Source organism: Sarcophilus harrisii, chromosome 3, assembly GCF_902635505.1.
Source record: "Sarcophilus harrisii chromosome 3, mSarHar1.11, whole genome shotgun sequence".
Lineage (NCBI taxonomy): Eukaryota > Metazoa > Chordata > Mammalia > Dasyuromorphia > Dasyuridae > Sarcophilus > Sarcophilus harrisii.
The window spans coordinates 503,925,877-503,946,643 of NC_045428.1; the positions used below are offsets into that span (position 1 = coordinate 503,925,877).

The window sequence follows — 20,767 nt, forward strand, 5'->3', positions numbered from 1 at the left end:
TGTTAATACTGGGCACTAGAGAGAAATGTGTTTGCCATAGATAATCTCAGGGCTTATCGGTCCAGGCTGTCCTGAGCCAACAGCATGGGCTGATAAATGGTTTATTGTAGATCTTTTGCTGGGTCTTTGCCAAACCAAGCAGGGCTGTTTTGATTCTGGTCCTAAGGTTCTTAGTTCTCCTTTGCTGTGGTCCCCCTTTCTATCACCCCCTCCCTTCTCCACCTGCCATGTTTTTCTTTATCCAACACAGTATAGGTAAGAATCCAATAGTCTTCTTACTCTCTCTCTTTCTCAATGGATAATAGAAGCTTGTGTTTCTACGGTGTTAGGTTGGTGATACGTTTTCTTCATGAGAAACCCTGAGAGGGAAGGAGTGGATAGATTATTGCTCTCTTTTTACAAATGAAGAAACTGAGGACTAAGGAAATGAGGTGACTTGAGAAAGATCACATAGTTTGTTGAAATCAGAAGTAAAACATGTGCCAGGTGACAAGAGAGGAAGCTCATCATGGCCTTTTACAAGAAAGTTTTGTGGGAAGCAGTGAGGGTACGCCACAAAGGTATCCATCTATCCATCAATCAATCAATAAGTATTTATTAAGCATATACTAGGTACAGGACCCTGTGTTTGGTGTTGGGACATACATAGGCAAAAATGGAACAGTTCCTGTTTTCAAGGAGCTTATCTATTGGGAGGGACAATATGTATAAATAAGAGAATAATCAAAATAAATATATTCAAAGGAAACATGAGGTAGTTAAGAAACAAAAAGAACTAGAAGTTTGGGAGACAGAGGATCAGGGAAGGCTTTATGGAGAAGAAAGAGGGGGATTTTAAAAAGCACAGAGGAGGAAGAAAAGAATCCTTGATATGGGTAATGGCTAATGCAAAGGCACAGAAACAGGGAATGTTCCTGTGCAAGCAGCAGAGTCCAGTGGATCACTGAGGCTGAGAAGAAGAGACTGCAAAGATAAATATGGGACAAGTTGTAAAGTTTTTTTCTTTAATAAATGTTTGTTGATTTCTTTTTTTAAACATCGCCCTAGTTTCCCAGTATCTCCCTCCTCCCCCCTCTCTCTCAGGTTGAAGAAGCCGTGACTATATAAAAGCAAAGAAGGCCTCAGAGGGGAAAGATGTTAGAGAGGCAGAAAGAAAGTACAGGGGGAGTCCCAAGAAGGAAAGGCTGTATAGTGCAATGAGAGATCAGGAAATAAGAGGACCAAGTCTATCAGATGTGGTCACTGGTAAAGAACATTTTCAGTTGGGTGAAGGGACAGCTTGGATAGAGTGCCAGCCCTCAAGGCAGGACTACAGAAATTAAAATCGAGACTCGGATACTTAACTAGCTGTGTGATCCTGGACAAATCACTTAACCCTAATTGTATAAAAAAAAAAAAAAAAAAAGTGAAGGCAGAGGGTATAGTTGGCTCATTTGTGATTAAAGAAGTCATACTCTTCATCTTCATCCTCAAAAGAAGAAGCCATATGAAATCTGGACTTCGTGGGTCCTTCTTGGGTGCCTTTGAGACAGACATACAGTGTCACTGTGGGCAAGTCCCAGGTTAAAACAAAGGGAATGATCATGTAAGCTAATGTTAACTTATGTTCATGTGGAGCTTTAAGTTTTATGAAAACTGCTCCTCACAATAATTTTGGGAGGAAGAGAATGGGAGGTATCATTATCATCCCCACTTTACAGGTTAGAAAACCAAAATTCCAAGAGATGACTTTGTCATGACCATAAGGGAAAGAGAAAAAGATTGGACCTGGGGTTTCACTGACGTAACAAACTCCTTCTACTGACCCAAGTCAGCCCCTTTTCTGCAATTTACTATCTTAGAAAATGGCTGAGAGCAAGAGAGAGGTTAAGCATATTTAACATGTATTGGACTACCTGCCATCTTGGGGAGGGGGAAGGAGGGGAAAAGTTGGAACAGAAGGTTTTACAAGGGTCAATGTTGAAAAATTACCCATGCACATGTCTTGTAAATAAAAAGCTATAATAAAAAAATAAATAAAAGTGAGAAAAGGGGGGGGGGGGGAGAGTTTAAGACCTGCCCAATGTGGCTGGGTAGCATTCAAATTCAAGTATTATGGACAGGTGATCCATAGAAGATTTTATTAGAATTAGAAGATTCCCACAGCCAGGAAATTACCAAACACCTGAATGTCTTCTACTAGATCTCTCTCCAAATGCAGTGATCTTCATATGGGATGATGAGAGAAGGAAATTCTCCAGCTCCTACCTGAGTCTGAAGGATTTCCATGAAGGAAATGGGAGTGGCTAATATTATCATTAAAATATGATTATAAGGGATATCAAGAGGCTTAGGGAAAAGATGTGAGTGCAGAGTATTCTTTTGAGAGACAGGCATTCTATATAAACCTAAAAGACAATGCGATGACCTCTAGATTCAATCTTGTAGTGGAAAAAGTGGCCAAATCTCATACATCTGGGATATAAAAGAACTAGCCCATTATGAGGATGAACAGGATCATAACTGCCCATCAGTTGGGAGAATGGCTGAACAAGTTAACATATATATATGTATGTTGTGGAATAGTATTGTTCTCTAAGAAACAAATAGCAGGCTGGTTTCAGAAAGACCTGGAGAGACCTACATGAACTGATGCTGAGTGAGTAGAACTAGGAAATTGTAAATAGCAACAACAAGCTCATGCAATTATCAATTCTGATGGATGTGGTTCTCTTCAACAATGAGATGATTCAGGACAGTTCCAAAGATCTTGTTATAGAGAGCCATCTATACCCAGAGAGAGGACTATCTCTGAATGTGAATCACAACATAGTACTTTCACCTTTTTTGTTGATTGCTTGCATTTTATCTGCTTTCTCATTTTTTTCTTTTTAATCTAATTTTATTGTGCAGCATAATAATCGTGGTAATATGTAAAGAACTGCACATGTTTAACATATATTGGATTACTTGCTGTCAGAGAGAATGAGGAGAAGAACAGGATTAAAAATTTGAACACAAAGTTTTGCAAGGGTAAATGTTGAAAATTACCTTTGCATATATTTTGAAAATAAAAAGCTATTATTTTAAAAAGAAAACGGTCATAACTGCTTTGTATAAGATACATCTAATACCTAAATAAAGCATATTTTAGTTTCCGAAATGCCTTATATCCATCCATTGCCTTATTTCATCTGATCTTCCTACATGGTCTGTGAGGTGAGAAATCCAAGGATTGTTGTTGTTAAATTGTTTCAGTCACGTCCAACTTTTTGTGACTCCATTTGGGGTTTTCTATGCAAAGATTCTGGAGCAGTTTGCCATTTCCTTCTCTAGCTCTGGGGAAACCGAGGCAAACAGGGTTAGATGGGATTGCCCAGGGTCATAGGGCCAGAAAGTGCCTTCGGCCAGATTTGAATGCTGGGAAAATGAGCTTCAGACTTCAGACCCACCATTCTCTCCCACTGTGCCAGTTAGCTGTCCCTACTGAAAATTATTCTTAGCATTTTAAAGAGGGATCAGAGAGATGAAGGTCCCCATCTAGATCCGATCACCTTGAGAGTGAGCTGCATGCAGAGCCAGCACAGATTGCCAATGTGCGGCTATTTCCATTGTAACCTTAGCACTCCAAGAGGTCTCTCCAATTAGAAAATGCTTAACCTGGGCAAGCGTGGCTCAAGTCAGCCATCCCTAGTCGCCATGACTCTCAAAGAACTGGTAGGATTTCTCACCAGCTCCACTGTGTGTTGTTTGTTTTGGCAGGAGTATATTTAAGAGATCTTTCCAGGCATTTCTTACTACTGTCCTCCTCTCCCATCCTCCTGGAACTAAGACTAGCATGGGGAGGGAACAGCAGTTTGGGAGGGGTAAATTAACACTTCTCTGGGGAGATGGAGATTGTTATAGTAATTTAAAAGAACCGAAACTGGACAGCACTGAGTGAGACCATCTAGTCTGACCCCCTGGGTTTTACACAGTTGGAAATTAGTCTGAGAGATGTAGAGTTTCAGGCCAAAAGATACATGGTAAGGGGCAGAACTGGGATTGCCCCCTAGGTCCTTTGACTTGAAATCGAGGACTCTTTGCAAAGCTATTGCGAGGATTCATAAAGAATTTTGCTTTCAGGATTTCAGCCTTCTGAGAAAAAGGAAAAAAGCCAACAGAGTGACCCAAAAGTCACGAGCATGGGCTTTGGAAATCTGCCCCGCCATGCCAGCCACAGGAAACTCTGGCTGAGAAGGTGGGTGTGGGTCTTGGCACCGGGGGGAAAACAACAGCTACCACAAGAAAAAAAAAAAAAAAAAAAAAAAAAGAAGCACTAAAATCAAAATATTTACAAGTGCCATAAAGAATCTAGGGCTACTAGTCAATCAAGAGACTTTTCTTAAGCACCTACTAAGTGACTGGCTCCATGGTGGAGGGGCCTAGGAATACAAAGGGAGGATGGCTAAGAAAACAAAAATAAAAGTGAAAGGGGTCTTTGTAATTACCTGATTAAAATTCTTCATTTTATTGATAAGGAAACGAAATATTGCAGAAAGAAAATGATTCAACCAGGCACTGGGGTTACAGAATTGTATTTTCTGAATATGGTCAATGTGGAAGTTTGGTATACTTGACTATGCACACATGTCATCAATGGTATGATTTTTCTTCTTCCTTTTTAGTGGCGGGAGTTGGGGGACAGGGAGACAGGATGGGAGGAAAGAAAATCAATTTGTTAAAACAAAAAGAAAATGTGTCCATAAAAAATACTAATAAGTAAATAAAACAAAGGGGTTGAACTACTAGAGCCATTCTTGTTCTAAAATTCAGAATCTATTAAATTATCCAAAAGTAAAAGAAGCTGTTACAGAGGGAAGGGGATTATCTATCATAAGAGTTCTTAAGTGGAGGTTGGATGGCCATTTGTCAGATCAGGTATGGGCTAATTTAACTGGCTTCCAACTCTATGATTCTGTTCTGGGTTCAAATCTCAACTCCATTACTTAATTAAATGGGTGACTTTCAACAAGCCAGTTTACTCCACTCAATCTCAGTTTCCTTTATGGGGTTGGAGTAGATTATCTCTAAGGCCTCTTCCAGTTCTAAGTTCCATGAGTTTATGATTTTAGAACACTGAATATTAGAGTCAGAAGGAATTTAAATGTGATGGGTTTAACCTTGTCCTTTAATCAAGAAAATCAAGCTTCTGATATCCAAGGCTGTGCGCCAAATAAGCTTCAGAGCCTGGGAATCAAATCCAGACATCAGATCTGCTCCTATGGAGCTTGCTCTTTTTATTGCACCAAACTTAATCTGGCCCTGTCATGGTCCTACACACATGGGGGGGGGGGGGGGGGGGGGGGGGGGGGGGGGGGGGGGGGGGGGGGGGGGGGGGGGGGGTGTTGTACAGAATAAGAAATAACAGATGTGAAAAAGAAAAATGCAAAGAAAAACCAGAGAAGGGAAATAAAAATAATGTGCTATGCTGTCACCTTGCAGGAGCCCTCCTCCTAGCTCTGAGCTAATTCACTGCCCAATGAGCTGTACCCTGGTCACTGAGTAGAGGGCAGGGAATAATGTGTCAGCTGGGAAGGGAGGAGAAGGGGAAGGAAAGGGAGGATGGCCGAGCCAGGAGGGGGGAGCATTCCAGGCAGGAGCAGGGGCCTTGTCTCACAATAATGTCCCCCACCACCACTCCACCACTCCTAATCTGGGATTTTCCATCAGTGCTGAGAGATATAATGCAGAAAGCCAGTAATGCTTGTTAAGCAAGGAGATAATTAGCCAACTCAGACATGGTGCTTCTGTGTAGCTTTTCTATTCTAAAAGTGAATTGTTTATGTAAGGGCTTCTGTCTTGATTGGAGTTCCTTTGTACATAAAAACCACCTTGCCTTCTAAATATCCAAGACCCAGACTTGACAAACATTAAAATTCACATAAATTATGTCAACAAGAATTTATCAAGCACCTATGTATGTGCCAGGCACTATGCCAAGTGCCAGAGATACAAAGAGAGGGAAACAACAAAAAAACCGGTTCCTGCCCTCAAGGTGGACACCATTTATTCCAGGGATCCTCAAACTTTTTAAATAGGGGGCCAGTTCACTGTCCCTCAGACTGTTGGAGGGCCGGACTATAGTAAAAACAAAAACTTTGTTTTGTGGGTCTTTAAATAAAGAAACTTCATAGCCCTGGGTGAGGGGGATAATCGTCCTCAGCTGCTGTAGGGGTCGCAGTTTGAGGACTCCTGGAATTAGGCAAAGCTCTACGTGTAAATGATGCATAGGGGATAAATTGGAAATCACCTCCAAGGGAAGGAAGACTAGAAGGTGAGATTTTAGCTGGGACTTGAAGCCAAGAGGTAGAGATGAGGAAAGAGGCAATTCCAGATGTGAGGGACAGCCAGTGAAATTTCAGATGGGGAGAATGTCACTGGGTCAGTAGGGTAGGAGGAGGGGAGGAAGGAGAGAGAAGTTTGGAAAGGCAGGAAAAAGCCAGGCTACAAAGGACTTTAAAAGTGAAACCGAGGATTTTATATTTAAGAACCAGAAATTTATACAATGATGGTGTTATAAGCAAAGCAACCTTATAGAGACTATAGAGTAGTAAAGCTATATTGAACATTTGAGCTGGGAGAAAGTATTCTTATCTAAAAATAAAAGGTTGGAATCTAAGTACAGGTCGGAAGAGCAGTGATTTGCCCAGCATTGAATTAACGGCAATCATAACCTCGATCCCCATCTAGATTTTTCCCATTATGGCAAACCTAAGAAGAAGCCAAGTTACAAAGGGCTTTAAAAATGAAACAGAGGATTTTATATTTGTTTTAAGAATCATAAATTTGCATAGTGATAAGCAAAGTTATAAGCAAAGCAACCTTATAGAGACTATAGAATAGTAAAGCTATATTGAACATCTGAGCTGAGAGAAAGATTCCAACCTTTTAATTTTATGGATAAAAACACTAAGTAAGGGTCAGAAGAGCAGTGATTTGCTCAGCATTGAGTTAATGGCCATCATAACCCTGATCCCCATCTAACCCTTTTCCCACTATGGCACACCTACTTCTGTCACTAAGAGACACATAAAGTAAGCTCTTTCAACAGGGACACTCCTTTCCCTCTGACATCCCCAAGGGACAAAAGCCTTAAGATTTTCTTTAAGGCTAACGGATAATAAATTCAATGAACAGCAGAGCTATTAACCAAACGCTGAGAGAACCTGTGACATTTCAATAAACTGTTCACAACATCACTAATTATAATTGCAAGCATTTATTTATAAGGCTCTGAGGTTTGCATAGCACTTTACATACATTCCCATATACAATCCTTTCCAACAACCCTGGAAAGTAGTGTTTTGGTTTTTTTTTAAACTATTTTTACCCATTTTATAGTTGAAGAAAATGAGGCAAACAGAGGCTTAGGAGTCCAGAAGTCATACCACTAGCAAGTGCCTGAGGCAGGATTTAACTTCAGAAACTTTACACAGAAAGGGACCTTCCAACAATGTTACAGCTGGACAGACAACACCTAGTTCAGGTGTGTGGAATTTTCGGGGTACCTAAAATGCATATTCTGCATACTTGTCCATACAAGCATGAGATATACTGGCTGATAACAGAGAGAACATGAAACGGTTGGTTGTGCTGCTGAGCTGTAGCCTGGAGAGGACCTAGAGATTGATCTCTGATGAAAAAAGGTCTGATCTCACCAAACCCTTCATTTTACATGGTTTCTGGGTGTCTGCTATTCCACGTATGCCCACTCCCAAGCCAATATTTTGTTTCTTAATGGTCAAGCACGACATTAAGCACATAGTACATGTTTAGGGAGGGCTCCTTTTGTCTGGGTGGCTGATGTTCAAAAAAGGCTTGGTTAGGTAGCTGAGAAACTGTATTTGAATACTCCAACCCAATGACTTTCCCCTTTCTGAATTTCTGAATGTGTGCAGCAAAATATTCCATGTCATTCTAATGAGTCTGGACTTCTACCTAGTTTTCTCACACGTATCACCAAAGGTAGTATTAGGTTACTGATTTCACAATATATGGAGGAACTTGATGGACCAATGAAATAGAGGGATCATGGTGATTGGGAAGTTGAGGCTAAGTGGCCACTCAATGTTGTAAAAGGAACTTCTGAAGTGTGGATCTGGACTAGATCAGTGACTCTCAAACTTTTGTTCTCAGTATCTTTAATATCTTTTTAAAATAGCATTTGACTTTTCCAAATATATGAAAAGATAGTTTTCAACATACATTTCTGTAAAATTTTGTATTCCAAATTCTTCTCACTCCCTCCTTTACCTCCCCCCACCCAAAACAGCAAGCAATCTGCATAAGTAAAATGTTTGTAATCCTTTTAAACATATTTCCAATAAATGTTGAAAACTGTCTTTACACATATTTGGAAAAATCAAATGCTATTGGATAAACAAACATTTCCATATTTGTCATGTTGTGCAAGAAAAATCAGACCAAAAAGAAAGGGGGAAAAAAAGAGGAATAAAACAAATAAATGAAAATACTATGCTCCAACCCATTTTCAGTCTCCATGGTTTGCTCTCTCTAAATGAGGAAGGCATTTTCCATCCCAAGTCTATCAGAATTTCTTTGAATCATCTCATTGTTGAGAAGGGATAAAGTTCATCATAGCTGATCATCACCTAATCTAGTTGTTACTGTGTACAATGTTTTCTTGGTTTTGCTTACTTCATTTAACATCAGTTCATGTAAGACTTTCCAGGCTTTTCTGAAATCAGCTTGCTCATTTCTTATAGAACAAGAATATTCCATTACCTTCATTTAATATATCAGTAATTTTATACTACTAAAAATTATTGAGGGCAAGAATAACCCAAATTGCTTTGCAAAAACAAAAACAAAACAAAAAGAGAGTGACAAAGGGCCAAGTGCTCATCTTCCTGAATTTAAATCTGGCCTCAGACACATACTGGCTCCTGGACTAGTTACTTTGCCTTGCTTGCCTCAGTTTCCTTATCTGTAATATGAGCTGGAGAAGGAAATGGCAAACTACTCAGAAATATCAAATGGAGAGTCAGACATGACTGAAATGACTCACCTATAGTCAGACATGAATGAACATCAACATCATAATTGTTTTATATTTGACTTTCCCCCTTCCTCCAAGATAACTCAGATAAACATATTCAGCCCTAATCTAAATAGAATGGCTGTCAGAGAAGATGGCAGGTTCCTCCTCACCAAAATTCTTCAACCAAAGGATGACCATCAAAAAGGTTAGAGAGAAGATCTTTGCTCCAGTAGGCACTGACTTAGGCTTCTGAAGCCCCTTAAAAAGTCTGAGATTCTCCGATTCTGCCCTGATTTTTCCCTTCCAGTATTTCCAATTGCCATCTACAGTAGCAGTAGTCCATCTACATATGGGTCAATAAATATTTATTAAACACTTACTAGTGCCAATTACTGTGGTACAAAGATCAATAAAAGACAGTCTCTGTTCTCAAAGAGCTCATAATTCTCATGTGAAAGAAAATATGTTCCCAGCTGAATTCATGATCTTCTGATCTAAACCTGCCTCTCCTCTCAACTTCTGTTTTCTATGTCCCCCTCCTCTTTAGGGGATGAACTAAAGGGATGGAACAAGCCATATGTTGTCAGACGTGGTCAACGTGCTGGTTTGTTCAGCTGAATTGCATTTATTTGTACCAAGTGTAACATCTGTTTAATAAGCCTCTCCTACAGAGGCTAGAGTTACTGTTAATTTGGCTTTAAGAGCAAAAAAGACATTATAGAAATGTCGGCAAGAGTTCTTGGGTAGGAAACAATGGTGGTGACAGTTTTTTGACAAAGCTGGGAGATAGAGAGGCTTTGGGATGTGACAGCAATGTTAAAAGAGCATAAAATATACACATGTATACATATAGGTATGTGTGCATATATAAATTCATATACACACATATTCATGTATGTGTATATACATTATACACATATAAATACATCGGGATGTGTATATGTACATGCATGTATATTAAAACACTGGACTTGCAGTCAATTGCTTTCAAGCTAAATCATGGTTCAGATGCTTTTGAGCTACATGATCATAAACAAGACAGTTTGCCTCAGTTTCAAAATAAAGGTAGTATTTGCACTACCTTTTTATTATTATTATCATAGCTTTTTATTGACAAGGTATATGCATGGGTAATTTTTCAGCATTGACAATTGCAAAACCTTTTGTTCCAACTTTTCCCCTCCTTCCCCCCACCCGCTCCCCCAGATGGCAGGTGACCAATACATGTTAAATATGTTAAAGTATAAGTTAAATACAATATATGTATACATATCCATACAGTTATTTTTCTGTACAAAAAGAATCAGACTTTGAAATAGTGTACAATTAGCCTGTGAAGAAAATAAAAAATTGCATTACCTTTTTTCTCATAGTTACTAAACTTTCTATAGAAAGGGAAGTTATGATTAATGGACGATAATGATGAAGAAATCTTTTCTGATTTCCACTGATAAAAATCCCATCCTCCTTCAGATTATTCTATAGCAAATAATCTAGATCTCTTTTCTGCATCTATTATTTTCCCAGGTACTATACTTAGTTCTGTGTACATTTTGACTATTTGACTGTATTTTTTTTTTACTGTAAATTTCTTGAAAGTCCACCAATTTAACCTGCCAAAATTTTTTTGGATGCCGACTACCTCCTGATGTGTTGTTGGCTATGTGATAGTCTAGCTCTGTACCATCTGAAAATGCAATGTGCATGCCATCTACATGTTCAGTCAAGCACAATCTTGCTTACAAACTCCCTACCTCCCAGGACTATTGTGAAGAAAGCTCTTTATGAAATCAGAAGCATTATTATTGTTAAGTCATTTCAGTCATGTCTGACTCTTCATGACCCCATTTGGGATTTTCTTGGCAGCAACACTGAAATGGTTGACCAATTCTTTCTCCAGATCATTTTACAGATCAGGAAACTGAGGCAAACAAGTTAAGTGCCTTGCCCAAGGTCACATAACTAGTAAATTGAATCCATATCTTCCTAACTCCAGGTCCAGTGCTCTATCTAGCTGCCTATAAGAAATATTACATAAACAATGATGAGGACAGTCATTAATGATAACTAATACATATGTATATGTATACCTATACACGCATATGGATGTGTATTTTGTGCATGTCATTTTAGGGTTTCCAAAGTTCTTTACAAATATTACCACAGTTATTACAATATTGCATAATATTACAACACATTGTTATAATACGTAATAGTTTACAAATTATTTTCTCCACAATTCTATGAAGTAGGGAGGGCTGGTGGTACTTTTCCACTTACCCAACTAGATATTATGGTGGACTGAACCCCCAGATGTAGTGTCCGAAAGATCTAACTTGAGATCCAGCCTCTGATACTTATTAGCTATGTCACAATGGACAAATTATGTAACCTCTGACTGACTCTGTTTTAATAACAGCACCAACCCAACTAGAGTTTCAAATAAGATAATATCTGCAATCCACTCATTACAGTGCCTGGTATATAGCAGGTACTTAATAAGTGCTTGTTTCCTTCTGGAAGCCCCTTTTGCATTTGTCCACAATCCCATGGTTAATTTGTGACAGCATTGGTGTTCAAAGCCAGGCTTTCTGCTTTCCAAGTCCAGAATTCTTTCCATTACAGAGGCACCTCATTAGCCCTGGACAGCTACTCAGCAGAATAAAAGATTTCCCTTCTTTTTGCTAACATGACCTTGCTAATAAGACGCTCTGGGGAATTCTCAACAATGCTGCTTAAGGCTCAAATAGATTCTAGCCCTTTTCTAATCACCCATATTATTGGTACAACAAAAAGCAATGAAAATTATAACGTGCATACATAAATTATCTGAAATATATTCTGCACAGAGCCAGGCCCTCTGCCTGGGCCTAAATGATAGAGTATTTCAAGCATATTCACTGCTCCCAGGGAACGCACTACCTCCCCTTCCCTATTTAGAATGGCTTATCCAATGTCATCGTGACCAAAGCTGTATTCTTATCAGATATACTGTGAATTTTTTTTTTTTTTAAGGGCAACTTTTCCCAGTACCTCACTTATCAGGGCATAATAAAACTTGCAGCTGAAGGCCCTGATGTTATCAGTCCATTTTCTTAAGAGCAACCTCTCAGGAAAAGTGCAGATCATCGATTCAGAGCAGGTGGAACCTTTGGAGATCATCTAAACCAGCCAGTCCCTTCATTTTACAGAGAGTCATAGAGGCCTAGAAAGGGGGATGTCTTTTGCCCTGGGGGTAGATGGAGGTCCAAAGAGTCCAAGCTGAATCCTGTAAGTCCCAAACCAGAGCTCTGTTCGCTACACCAAGGACATAACATTTCTATGAACAACAGGGCTCCATGGATACTGCCCTGAGTATGAATTGATTGGATAATAAATAAACTGAAGGGAGGAGGGGTAGGAAGCAATTACAGATTAACACTGCTGTTGCTGGAGTTGGGTTTCAGAGCAAACCATCTCTAGATTCTGCTCAATTAATTAAAAGCAGCCTCCACTACCCATAAAGGAACTGGACCAGATAGGTTTCTTCTCACACTAATATCTGCACTCTGAATTCTAATATTCTATGTTCTGAGGTTGTTCACATTCTATATTCTAACTCTCTGTGTTCTAATATTCCTTCCAGTTCTAACAGTCTAGATTACACATGACTGAAATTTGTAGGGGATAGTGTTTGGATAAGATCAGGGAGGAGCCAGGACTAACTAAGAAGGAAATAAGAGCAACTCAGAAGAATAAGAGATAATTGGAAGGAGCAATGTCCATAGTTAAGCACCTTGTTATACAAGGACACAGGGGAGGATGCTTGGAGTTTCCAGATCTCTAGACCCAAAGCATCTGAGAGTAGACAGACTTCAAAGCCTTTAAGTTGATCGACAAATCCTTTGCAGTGACAGCTTCCCAATTTCCAGGTTGATAATTCAGTTTATCATTCTGTGGAAATTCTGGAAGTCTTTTGTATAATCGATCAAGAAGTGGAGGGGATAAGAGAAAGAATCAAAGGAATGGGGGGACAGAACAGGCAGAGCAATGGGGGCAGGATGTGGTAGGTAATACACCGGGAACAGCAAGTAAGTTATTCTGCCTACAGTACAGAGTGAGTGAGGGGAAATAATATGTTATAAGCCTGAAAAAATAAAAATAAAAATAATAAAGGCTTGGAATCAGACTGTGAAAGCCTTTCAATACCATATAGAAGAGCTGGTATTTTATTTTGGAGTCAATGGGAAACCTCCGAAGGTTTTTGAGCAGCTGGAGTCACATGGTCAGTCTACTGCTTTAGGAATATCAATTTGGCAGCTCTGTGGAGGATGATTAGGCGGGGAAAGAAGCTGGATGCGAGCAAACCCATTACAAGGCTACTGTACTGTACGGCTCAGTGATAAGGGCCTGACTAAACCATAAGGTGCACTTTGCACCAGTGACTCCAACATGTGATATACCTATACATGGTGCATTCATCCTTGGTATACTTCCTCTGTGTCCTGAGGTCCAAGGGTTGTGGGGGTCAGGAATAATGAAGGATATGCCCCGACTAAATATTAAAGACACATCAGTAACCATCTCTCTCCAGACCAACTCCTTCTGACTTTGCAGAGCAGGCTGGAACAGAGCCACGGTCATTGTGTGGGGATTCAGGAGAAGCCAGGTCTAGTCACCAGTTTGGTATGTGACCTCCCCCTCTGCAAGCCTCAATAAAATGAAGGGGCTGGATTAGATTGGATTGGTCTCTAAAGTCCTAACAATCCAGGGCTATGAGTATGAAACACAGACTACGATGTACTGATTAGTCTTCCTGAATTGCTGTACCTTTTTTAGCTTTTTTTTTTTTTTTTTTTTTTTTTTAAATCAGAGGAAGGGAGATGGAAAGAATATGTTTGAAAGTTATCAACCTCCTGAGAGTGAGGAGAGAGAATCAAGATACTGGATAAGAGACACATTTTTGACTTGCCAGGTCAGTGTGGGAAATTGTTTTACATGACCATGTATATTAGTTATTAGAGTTTTCATTTTCATTTTTTCTTTTAAATGGAGATATTGGGAGAAAGAGGAAATCAATGCATATTATTTGAAAAAAATTAAAATGGAAAAAGAGAATCAAGAAAATTATGGGAAAACTTTTATGAACTGATGCTAAGTAAGCAAAGCCATGAAAATACACAATCTAGTTACAAGAAAAACAGCTAAGAAAGAAACTGAATACTCTGCATTAATAATAATAATAATAATAATGTTCAAGCTCTGACCCATAAAGAGGGGAAAAAATACAGTTTCCTTCTTTGTGGAGGTTCATAAAAGCATCAATTGATTCACTATTCTTTTCACTTGTATCCAACAACCTCAAGTATGGGAGACTATGAATACATATATGAAACATCATACAGATCATAGTTGATGAATTGATTAGTCCTCCTGAATTGGTTATCTGCCCCCTTTTTTAGCTTTATTCTTTAATCAAAGGAGAAGAAATTTAAATTATATATATATATATATATATATATATATATATATATATTTGCAAGTATAGGTGACATAAAAACATACTTTTTATTAATGTCCTACTTAAAATAACAAAATCTTCTAAAAAGCGGTTGTGTGTATAATTCAGTATGGTCTGTCCTTAGGATGGTTGAAAGAGATCTATACTGCTCTTTACAAAACATTATGAAATATTACATGAAGGCTCTTTCTATTGGCCAGTCACAAAGAACTTCACAAAGAGGAGAATTAGGGAAATTTAGATGACAGAACTAAGTCTCTATCTGTAAAATGGGGATAATGATTCTCCCTATACTACCTATCTTATAGGATTTTTATAAGAAAAATGTTTTTGTAAACCTTAAAGAGCTAAGAGTGTATAAGCTATCATTTAAAAAAAGGCGGGGGGCTGTAATAGAAAGATCTCTGGGTGTAGAATTAGGACCAAAGTTCAAATCTTGACTCTACTATATTATATTATCTGTATAATCCTGTTTTCCCATTAAAAAAAAAAAAAAAAAAAAAAAGAGCAAAGTTTTGCCTAAAAAACTTGCAAGTTCCTTTCCAGTTCTAAATCTGGATCTAAAATCCCTGTCCTGGGCTTCTCTTGGTCCATAAAAAGGAAGGAGAGGAGGATGATGATAAGAGAGGAAAGGGAGAGAGGAAGGTAACAGCCAGGAAACACTCCTAATTACACTAAGTGAATCACCTCAGATTCATTCCCTCTGACCATGATGACCCCCAAGAGCCATTAGCTGAATTAGCTACTCCCCTCATCATGACAAAAAAGAATGACAAATGAGTTCATGCCTGCGCTGTGGGTATGAAGGGGTATGGGCCAATATCATAGATGGAATTTCACGGAAGGAACCTATTGACCCTTTCCTAGGTGACTGCCCTGGTGGGGAAGTGCTTAGCAGGGAGGCCATAGGTACAATGGGGATGGGTGCTTCTATAAAGAAGCAATTATCAGAAAAGCCATTTCTCCAAAGGCTCAGAGGGTGGGTAAATGGTTTTCTCCTGAAAAGGGCAGACTTTTTGTCATGAGATACCCTCTTTCATATATCCTTGCCCAACATTTTACCACTTTGATGTTATTTATTCATCCATTCAAAAGCATTTAATAAGCCTTTCTTTATGGGGTGCTCTGCTCAGGGTTACAAGTTTTCAGTAGACAGGGCAGAGCCCTCCTGCCCACCTGTCAAATTCTGCAGAGGTAATCTGTGGTTTGGATAGGGACTGAAGGAGGCAATGTTTAGGGTGACTTTGAACTCTCTGGGGAAAGCAGTGGGATAGAGTGAAAAGAGCACTGATTTAGGGGAAAGAATGGGTAATATCTCTGATTCCAAGCTCTGATGCTAGTTATGCTAATAACTATGGATAAGTCAAGTCACTTAATTTCTGTCCTCATCTGTAAAAAAAGAATAACAAAAGCACCTTACCTACCTTACTAGAATTGTTGTGAGGATCAAATGAGATAAAAAGTAAAAATACCGAGGCAAGATGTATACAGAGAAATCCGATGCTCACTTTATGACCCAATGTGCCTATGAAATATTATGCAGCACAAGCCCTAGCTATGTGCTAGATACCTGAGGACATATAAAAATGAGAAAAACAGTCTCTTCCTTAAGGAGCTTTCAGGCTAATATCGTTTCCATATCTCTCCACAAGACTCTCTCCGAAGCCATAGAAGCCTCTTCACCCTAGGAACTCCTTCCGCCCCTGGGGTAATTCTTACATTATAAATATAATCCTCCACTCCTTATGGTCTCATCTTCTGATTGAGGGCCCCCTCCCACAGCCTCCAATTGAAGGACGAAACCTGGACCAAAAGTATCTTCATCTCCTCTTCAGGTTGTACTGCTGCCAATGCACAGGATTTTCTTCAGTGAGGTACTTTCTTCCCCTCTCTCCCTTCTCAGTACTCTTTAATATAGAGTCTTCTCCCACTGGAAGGGTCAGCATTTTGAGGACAGGGACCATCTTCCCTGCTGCTTGCATTTTTAATCTCAGCTCTTTAACACAGAATCTGGATACCAAGCTGTTAGACCCAGAAGGACCTTGGGAGATCCTATAGCTTAACCTTCCCCTTCTGCACCCATTTTCGAGATTAGGCAATATATTCAAGAATCACATAAGACAGAAGCACCAAAAAGTAGGACATAAATTGCTTCCACTATATTGCTTCAACAGTCAACAATTTTTAATCTGTACTTCCAATGTACTGAGAACCATCTCTCTTATTTCTACTACCACCAACAAAATAATCTGTTTCATTTTTAAAGTTCAAAAAAAAGGAATTTCTATTATTATACAGTAAGGATTAAAAGGATGGAGCTCATCAACTGTGAACCAAACTGTGGTACACTTGAAAAACTCAAGCGAGTCCGAGTAATAATATTTAAAAGCTCATACAACTCCTGCCTTTTATACTCAGACTTTTATAAAAGGCTGATTGTCACCATTCACTGCTTCTTCATTTTTATCACCTCCACCTCATCTTCTACTTCCTTACTATCTGGATTCTAATCACACTATTCAGTGGAAACTGTTTACTCCACAATGACCAATGATTTCTTTATTGCTAAGTATAACAGCCCTTTCCCCCCAAATACTCACTCTTCTGGACCTCTTCCCCAGTCTACTTCAACCAGTTCTTATTTTCCTGGTCACTTATAGCCCTCTGGGTCACTCTCCCTGGGTGTCCCCTAAATATCTCAAACTAAGTTTAAAACAAAATTCATGGTTCTTCCCAAAACTCCCCTTCCTTCTCATAATAACAGGGTTTTTTTTTCCCCAAATTTCCCTCATTCTTAGGATCACATCAATTTCACAGCCTACGTCATTCTGAATTCTTCACTCAAACTGTCAAGTCTATCTCCATATCTGCACTATTTGTACTCTTCTTTCTATAGGCACCTAACTATACCTTCCAACTGGATCAGTGCCAGAGAGCTTCCTAAATAGTCTCTCTACATTCAGATTCTCCCATCTCTAAACTACTCTTCCATAGCTGTTAAATTAATATCCCTAAAAAGTCACTTGCTTGCTCAAAAAACTTTTGCTTCTAGGATAAAATGGAATACCTGTTTGCATTTAAAAGCTCTTTGCAATCTGATTCCAATCTATACTACCAGGCTAAGAACATATTATTGACAGCTAGGTGATTCAATTTGGACCTAAAGTCAGAAAGATGAGCTCAAATCCAGCTTCAGACCCTACTGTGTTACTCTGGAACAGTCATTTAACCTGTTTGCCTCGGATCCCTCATCTGTAAAATTATGATAAAAATAGTACTTGCCTCCCGGGGTAGGATTAAATGAGGTAATGAAAGGACTTAGCACAGTGCCTGGCATGAAGTAAGTACTATATAAACAATGGTTATTATTATTATCATCTATAAAATGGGAATAATAAAAGCACCTTTCTCATAGGGCTATTGTGTGAGTTTAATAAGGTAAAATTTGTAAAGCAAATAATAATTTGCACACTTTGTTTAATAAATACATTTTCCTTCTTCCTTCCTACATATTATGTTCCAAACCTAGATGGTCCAGTTTTTACTTTTTGAATTTTCCATCTCCATGCCTTTTCACCAGGTTTCTCCAATACATAGAATGTTCTCTCTCTTCTTGGAATTCCCAATTCCATTCAAGACTCCACTAAATTTCTATTTGCTATTCAAAGTCTATTCTGATTCCCAATCCACCTCATCTCCCATCTGTAAATGCTTTCTTCCTAAAATTAATTTACAATATTTCGCTCCATATCTGTTTAAATGTTGAAAATAAGCCCACTGAGGGCAGGGATAATTTTATGTTTGTCTTTATATTTCCTTCACCCAACAACAGAGAAGCTATCCAAAGAATCCTCACTGAATTGAACTTAATCTTGGTATGGGGGATGGGAGGGGTTGAGATACAGAAGATGGGGACAGAGAAGAGGAAAATCTGGCCAAAATAGATGGGGGAGGGGTGGGATATGGACCCAGGTTGGCTGGGGACTGGTATCAAGTGCCCTGGAAACAGTGGGTGAGGCTTTGATCAAATACTGGAGGAAAACTTGCCCTGCTGGGCTCGCCCTAACTGGGCTGTCTCCATGGCACCTAAACCCCTGGTATACACCCTCAAGGACATTCAATCTGGCCCTTTGTTTAGTGGGTGTCACTGAGTGCAGGTGGAAGGGGCACTCAAGAGGCCTTGATGGCCTTGCAAAGGTTTGGAAAGTGTTGTCAAAGAACAGAGGCAGAGGAAGGAGGCTGGTAGAACTGCCCAGGTGAGAACGAGAGAAATCCCCCGGTTGGTCTTTAATGCCCCTCTTTGAATCCCTTTTCCCATCCCCATCACTCAGGTTATTTCTTCTACTTCTGAAACAAAATGCCCTTTAAAGGACAGGACAGCTTTCCTCTTGTTCCCCAAGTCCCCATCCTAAGCCCTTACAACACTACCCTCCAGTGAGCCTCTAAAACTGTAGGAAGCCACTATAACCCCAGCATCCTTCACTCCACTCAGACCAGGGTCCTCCTCATTTTCCCCTGTGTAGCTCAATGCCTGATACACGGTAAATGCTTAATAAATACCTGTGGACTGACACACAACTTTCCAATAACCTTGGATCTTCCCTTGAAGTTAAACCTCCTTCCTCACCATCTGAATAACACAACTGTGAGTAAGCTCAGGTAGGGGTGCACAGTAATAATGAATTGTTCAAACTTCACCTCAGACACTTCCAAGCTGTCTGAACCAAGACAAGTCACTGAAATCTCTCTGAACCTCAGTTTACTCTTCTGTAAGGTTTGGAACGCAATGATTCCCCCAAGATCCCTTTCAGCCTTGGTCCCATGATTACTAGCTATGGAACCCTGACAAAGTCAAGGAAGAACCCTGGATCATTTTCTTTCTCTGTAAAAACATTTGCTCTGCCTCCCCCACCAGATTCTGGTGCAGATACCCAACACCTCATGCCTGGACTATTCCAATAACCCTTCTGCTTGATCTCTCCACCTCAAGTTCTTCCTCAGTCTGGTACATCATTCAGTTATCATTGTCATCTTCCTGAAACTCAGCCCCAGCCCCAATAAATTCCAGTGGCTCCCTATCACCTCCAAGATCAACTACAAAATCCTCTGTTCGGCATTCAGAGCTCTTCATTACCTTCCCTTTTCCCCTTCTTTCCCCAACATGATCTAGCATCGTGGTTTTTTTAGTTCTTCAAATGAAATACCCCATCTCCAGACGGCTGGCTTTTTCACTGGCTATTTTTCCTACCTTCCTCTCTACTTCCCAGCTTCCTTTAACTTCTACCTAAAATCCTATTTTCTGCAGAAAACTTTTCCTGTTCTCCCTTAAATTCTAGAGCCTTTCCTCTGTTGAATTTTTCCAACTCATCCTGTCTATAGTTTATTTGTACACAGTTGTTTGCATGTGGTACTGCAAGATTGAAAACCGGGGTCATGTTTTACTTTTTTTTTTTCCTAATTTCCAAGAACTTTGTATTGCTCCTGGCATGTGGTAAGTGCTTAATAAATAAATATTTATTACCAAGCTGTGAAATGCAAGAATAGAATGCAAAGGAATTTTCTTAATCTATCTACCAAAGAGCTCTTGGTAAAGAATTTCCCTTACTAAAGCTCCACCATTTATGTAGAAAGCTACCTTTGGCACTGAAAGGTCACCCAGACAGCTATGTGTCAAAGGTGGGCCTCGAACCCAAGTCTTCCATACACACTCTGGGCCAGCTCCCTAGAGAGTAAATGAACTCATCTTTAACTTCTCCCTGAACTACAGCAACAAGAGGACTGAGTGAAAGCAAATCCTTGCAATAAACCTCTTCCTACCCCCTGGGCAGGTTATACTCATGACATTTAATCTCAATGTATAGATACCCAAGAACAGTAAATCCAGCCCTTTGTGAACTGAAACTTTGGAACCTCCATTACCTTACCTATAAAATGGCAGTGTAAATTGCATTATCTGTCTTGTCTGGTGCTTTATTTTCTCATGTGGGATAATCTTCTCTCTCAAGCTATAAGTTCCTTATTAAGGGAAAGGACATCCAATTATATAATGTGAGGTAGAAGGACCCTCACACATGATCTAGTTTAGTGATTCCCAACACAGACTATATTATACACATAGTAAAAGATTGAAATTCTCTTATTATTGAGTGCTCTGCCATGAATAGCCTCAGTGGAAATCGGAAGGAGGGAAGTGCCACAGGAGCAAAAGGCATGTTCCAGCTGAAGAAAGAAGTCATTTCATTAAG

At 39.5% G+C, this 20,767-nt stretch overlaps 1 protein-coding gene across 2 annotated transcripts in view; it reads right to left on the reverse strand.

Annotated features, from left to right (window-relative positions):
* Positions 1–20,767, reverse strand: part of GAB2 (GRB2 associated binding protein 2) — a 249,075-nt gene that overhangs the window by 101,858 nt on the left and 126,450 nt on the right. Inside the window, exon 1 of one of the 2 annotated variants that reach the window (XM_031961521.1) lies at positions 11,303–11,458. The exons of the other annotated variant lie outside the window; for it this stretch is intronic. The gene's annotated coding sequence lies outside the window, so the exon portion shown is untranslated. Of the gene's footprint in view, positions 1–11,302; positions 11,459–20,767 lie in introns of those variants that run through there. 2 annotated transcript variants of the gene reach the window in all.